The sequence below is a fragment of the Mesoplodon mirus genome (genome assembly GCF_964341445.2).
Source record: "Mesoplodon mirus genome assembly, chromosome: X".
NCBI classification, from domain to species: Eukaryota; Metazoa; Chordata; class Mammalia; order Artiodactyla; family Ziphiidae; genus Mesoplodon; species Mesoplodon mirus.
This window is the reverse complement of record NC_138981.1, coordinates 60,898,745-60,904,780: the sequence shown is the minus strand read 5'-3', so window position 1 is coordinate 60,904,780 and position 6,036 is coordinate 60,898,745.

The following is a 6,036-nucleotide window of genomic DNA, read 5'->3' as shown; positions in this document are numbered from 1 at the left end:
AGGTCTGGTGGGTTTTTACCTTGCTCCTTCATCTGCTGTGTGTTTCTGTGTCTTCTCATTTTGCTTAACTTACTGTATTTGTAGTCTCCTTTTGTCATGCTGCAAGTTCGTAGTTCCTGTTGTTTTTGGTGTCTGCCCCCAGTGGCTAAGGTTGGTTCAGTGGGTTGTGTAGGCTTCCTGATGGAGGGGACTAGCGCCTGTGTTCTGGTGGATGACGCTGGATCTTGTTTTTCTGGTGGGCAGGTCCACGTCTGTTGGTGTGTTTTGGGGTGTCTGTGGCCTTATTATGATTTTCGGCTGCCTCTCTGCTCTTGGGTGGGGTTGTGATCCTGTCTTGCTAGTTGTTTGGCATAGGGTGTCCAGCACTGGAGCTTGCTGGTCATTGAGTGGAGCTGGTCTTGGCGTTGAGATAGAGATCTCTGGGAGATTTTCGCCATTTGGTATTACATGGAACCTGGGAAGTCTCTTGTGGACCAATGTCCTGAACCTGGCTCTCCCACCTCAGAGGCACAGCCCTGACGCCTGGCTGGAGCACCAAAAGCCTGTCATCCACACGGTTCAGAATAAAAGGGAGGAAAAGAAAGAAAGAAAGAAAGAAAGAAAGAAAGAAAGAAAGAAGAAGATAAAATAAAATTAAATTTAAAAGTTATTAAAATATATAATAATTATCAAAAAAACTTTTAAGTAATAAAAGAAGAAAGAAAGAAAGAAGAGAGCAACCAAACCAAAAAACAAATCCACCAATGATAAGAAGACCTAAAACCTGTACTAAAACAAACAAACAAACAAACAAAATCGGAGAGACAGAACCCTAGGACAAATGGTAAAAGCAAAGCTATAGAGACAAAATCACACACAGAAGCATACACATACACACTCACAAAAAAAGAAAAAGGGGAAAAAAATATATATATCGTTGCTCCCAAAGTCCACCTCCTCAATTTGGGATGATTCGTTGTCTATTCAGGTATTCCACAGATGCAGGGTACATCAAGTTGATTGTGGAGATTTAATCCGCTGCTCCTGAGGCTGCTGGGAGTGATTTCCCTTTCTCTTCTTTGTATGCTCCTGGGGTTCACCTTTGGATTTGGCCCTGCCTTTTTGTGTAGGTCGCCTGAGGGCGTCTGTTCTTCACTCAGACAGGATGGGGTTAAAGGAGCAGCTGATTTGGGGGCTGTGGCTCACTCAGGCCGGGGAGAGGGATGGGTACCGAATGTGGGGCGAGCCTGCAGCGGCAGAGCCTGGGGTGAAGTTGCACCAGCCTGAGGCGCACCGTGTGTTCTCCTGGGGAAGCTGTCCCTGGATCACGGGACCCTGGCAGTGGTGGGCTGCACAGACTCCCGGGAGGGGAGATGTGAAGAGTCACCTGTGCTTGCACACAGGCTTCTTGGTGGCGGCAGCAGCAGCCTTAGCATCTCATGCCCGTCTCTGGGGTCTGCGCTTATAGCCGCGGTTTGAGCCCATCTCTGGAGCTCCTTTAAGTGATGCTCTTAATCCCCTCTCCTTGCACACCAGGAAACAAAGAGGCAAGAAAAAGTCTCTTGCCTCTTCAGCAGCTCCAGATATTTTCCCGGACTCCCTCCCGGCTAGCTGTGGTGCACTAGCCCCCTTCAGGCTGTGTTCACACAGCCAACCCCAGTCTTCTCCCTGGGATCTGACCTCTGAAGCCTGAGCCTCAGTTCCCAGCCCCGCCCGCCCTGGCAGGTGAGCATACAAGCCTCTCGGGCTGGTGAGTGCTGGTTGGCACCTATCCTCTGTGCGGGAATCTCTCCACTTTGCCCTCCGCATTCCTGTTGCTGTGCTCTTCTCTGTGGCTCCAAAGCTTCCCCCCTCTACCACCTGCAGTCTCCGCCCGTGAAGGGCTTTCCAAGTGTGTGGAAACTTTTCCTCCTTCACAGCTCCCTCCCACTGGTGCAGGTTCCATCTCTATTCTTTTGTCTATGTTTTTTCTTTTTTCTTTTGCCCTACCCAGGTACTTGAGGAGTTTCTTGCCTTTTGGGATGTCTGAGGCCTTCTGCCAGTGTTCAGTAGGTGTTCTGTATGGGTTGTTCCACATGTAGATGTATTTCTGATGTATTTGTGGGGAGGAAGGTTATCTCCACGTCTTACTCTTCTGCCATCTTGAAGCTCCTCCTGTAGATGTATTCTTTTTATTTATTTATTTATTTATTTATTTATTTATTTATTTATTTATGGCTGCGTTAGATTTTCATCACTGCATGTGGGCTTTCTCTTGTTGCGGCAAGCAGGGACTACCCTTTGTGATACACAGGCTTCTCATTGCGGTGGCTTTTCATTGGGGAGCGTGGGCTCTAGGCATGCGGGCTTAGTTGCTCCGTGGCATGTGGGATCTTCCCGGACCAGGGCTCAAACCCGTGTCCCCTCCATTGGCAGGCGGACTCTCAACCGCCGCACCACCAGGGAAGTCCCTGTAGATGTATTCTTGATGCATTTGTGGAGAGAGATAAACTCCACGTCCTCCTACTCCTCCGCCATCTTGGTTTTTCCCTAGTACAAGATATTGAATATAGTTCCCTGTGCTATACAGTAGGTCCTTGTTGACATGTATTTTGTATATAGTAGTATGTATCTGTTAATCCCAAACTCCTAATTTATCGCTCCCCCCTTTCCCCTTTGGTAACCATAAGTTTGTTTTCTTTGTCTATGAGTCTATTTCTGTTTTGTATCATACTACTTGATCTCTCAGCAGCACTCGACACAGTTGGTCATTCCTTACTTCTTGTAAAACCTTCCTTTTTGGCTTTCATGACACCACATTCTCTGGGTTTTCTCCTTCTGCTGCTCTGTCTCAGTTTTCTTTGCTGATCTTCTTCTTCTACTCAGTTTCTAAGTATTTGAGGCTTCCCACAGCTCTGTCTTGATTCTCTCCGCTATCTACATTCTATCCCTATGTCAGCTCATTCAGTACCATGGCACCAAATACACCTATATGTTCATGGCTCCAAATTTATATCTCTTGCCCTGACTTCTCTCCTAAGCTCCAGCTTCACATAACCTGCTCTCTACTTGGTATTTCCACTTGTATAACTAATAACTTCATGTGTTTAAAACACAAATTGTTCCCTTCAGCTCAAACATCACCTCCTGACAAATGCCTTCCCTGACCACCTTATCCAAAATAGTTCTCCCCTATTACTTTCTATCATAACATCCTATTGTATTTCCTTAATAATCTAAAATCATCTTGCTTGTTTGTTTATCAGTGTGTTGTCTGTTCCCTCACACTAGAGTGTAAGCTCCTTAAAGACAGGAACCTTGACTGTTTTGCTTACCATTATAGTCCCAGCTCCTAGACGAGTGCCTCTCTTATAGTAGGTGCTCAGTTAATATTTGTTGACTAAATGTTCATTTGAAAAGGAGATGTTGGAGATACAGGATAGAGGGGGGATAAGGAAGTGAGTGCACACTGGTGGGATTGTGGACTTGATGTTACTAAGGTAGAGGACTTCCCCTCTGATGGCTTCTAATTCCTCTGAGAAGCAGGTGGCAACATCATCTGCTGGAGAGGTAGCAGGGAGGGGAGACTAGTGGAGGGTTTTGACTCTGAGGAAAGTGGATGTTTGAAGTTGTGATGAATAGGAGAGCTGATTATGGAATGAGAGAGAGAGATTTTTTTTTGAGTAGAGCCAAAGGCCCCTTTTCAGTAAGAGAACACCAGTTTGCATGACTGTGCGTGGTCTTCTCCAGCAGCCTGGGTGCGAGAACAGAGAATGTGGACAGTTGGATTGATCCAGGGGGGTTGTACCTCGTGGGTGGGAGGAAGGACAATGGAACTAAGGTAGTCGAGGATGTTTGCAAGAGAGTGGTCAAAATGATAGACCTGAACTAACTGGGGAAGAAGTTAAAAGAGAGGGAAGGGCTGTAATATAAAGGAAAAGTACACTGAGCTCCATGAGAGCAGGGATGATGTTTTTCATATTCAAAGCTGTATCTCCAGTACTTAATACAGTGTCTGGTGTGTTAGATGCCTACTAAATATTGGATGAATGAATGTGTTAAGTTATTGGAGGTCTCAATGAACTTGAACAGTGTCATGGAGTAATTGAATGAGAGAGTTGGAAAGCTAGGAGGTTGTGGAAGACTAAAGTTAAGATTTCAGTGATATAGCAATTCTGGAGGATGACAAGGTTCATTTGTGACCCTGAGAGTGGGTGACTGGAGCAGGAGAGGAGGCCATAAGAAGAGAGCAGGAAAGGAAGAAGAAGCCAGGGATTTGCAATGGGTCTTCCACAGGAAGGTTGAAGTGACCCCAGATTTTGGCAAGTCTAGGGGTGGAGAGGAAGACTGAATGAAGGGGAGTGACTGAGAGGTTCAGCAATCATGGTCTGGAAGGTACAGTGGGGAGTAAGTAAGGAACCCACTCTACCTCCATATGCAGAAGTATTTAGGGAGGGAAGGAATCTCTGGGGAGAGGCCTATAGGAGAAGTGGAGTTCTCAGGGGAGAGTGAGATCTCAGTTAAGGAATGCATAGGGATGCTTTATGTTGGGGCTGTAGGGGTAATTATTAATCCCTAGAATTGAGGTTCCAGTGGGCACAGTTGAAAATGATGGGAGGGAGGGGGACAGTGGAAGGTTGGGTAGGAGAGTGGAAGCTTAGAGCACGGTGAAATCAGTATTGAGAGAAAAGGGGTGACCAAGGGAGTTTATATCCAGGGTGGTGACTCCCAGATAACAGGAACGTGTGGCCCATTGGTCCTGGTCCCCAGGGCTGCAGACTGAACTAATCTCAGCAGTGGCCCCACTCGCCTGTAAGCTCCATGAGGGATGGGGATGGTGTCTGTGTCCGTCACTACTCTACCCTCAGCATCTAGTTGCCAGGCAGGTAGAAGGAGCTTGTTACATTTTTGCTGACTGGATGAATAAAAGAAGTGGCTGGAGGAGCACGAAATGCCTGGCCCACTGCAGGTGCTTGATAGATGCTGGTGCCATTTTATTCCTGGTATCTTATGATGGCTCTACTTATCCATTTGCATCTGTGACATGCCCTTGGAGAAGGTTTGTTAATGGGCATGAATGAGGCTTGTGAAACACCAAAGGCCAATTAAGGCTACTGGTATATATCCCGACATGGTGACTACAATTTGAGGAAGGTAAGAACCTCATCAAACAAACTGTAATCTTTCTGAAGTAAGGAGTAGGAACCAGAAAATAAGAATTTGTAAGTGTTTAACCTGCATTGTGCTTGGGAGAAAGACACCTGTAATGGACACAAAACTGTGTTGCCCAGATCCCCCTTCAAGGGCAGATATTGCCCCAGCTTCTGGGAGTGCTGTCAGCCGAGAACTGTCTTTAGCTGTCAACTCCTTCGGAGATTGCCTCTGCTGGAGAGAGCCACCTCACCCAGGGACTGACTGAAGCAGGGGTGTGAAAGCCTGCCTTTGGCCCATGTGGGACAACTCTGATGGGTCACATTAGTGCCTGAGCTCTCTGTTGAGTCAGCTGAGGCTTTGTGGCACCTGCGTTGCTGCCTTTTCCTTCTTCAGCCTAAGCTTATTTCCTTCCCTTCCCTCCCACAGATGTCAATCCCTCGGACATTTCCTAATAAACATCCCGTGCACCAAACTCCATTCCCGAGTCTGCTTCCCAGGGAACCCAACCCGCAACAAGGCTCAAATGCCTTCAGGAGCCTGGCACCTGATATAAATGAATGAAGCTGGTTGGGCTTCATATAACAGGGAGTGGTGGGGAACTAGGTAAAGTGGAGAGTTTGTGCCCCACCTACATTTTGAAAAATTAAAAACCAACATTGTGTACTCCTGGCAATGTATGAAAACTCAATTCAGTTTGCAGGCCTCCTGTTTAGGACCTGTGCTTTAAAGGTGTCCTCTCTCTTTGGTTAATATACCGGCCCCTGGCTTTAACATGTCTTTTGTGAGTTTGGTCAGTGTGGGTCAATCCCTCAAAGCTCCCCCAGCTCATGGTGGGGGGGCGCAAGCAGGCCCAGACCCTGCCGGGGTCAACACCAGCCCCTGAACCACAGGGTCTCACCGAGGTACTGCTTGCTGTGAGGCCTA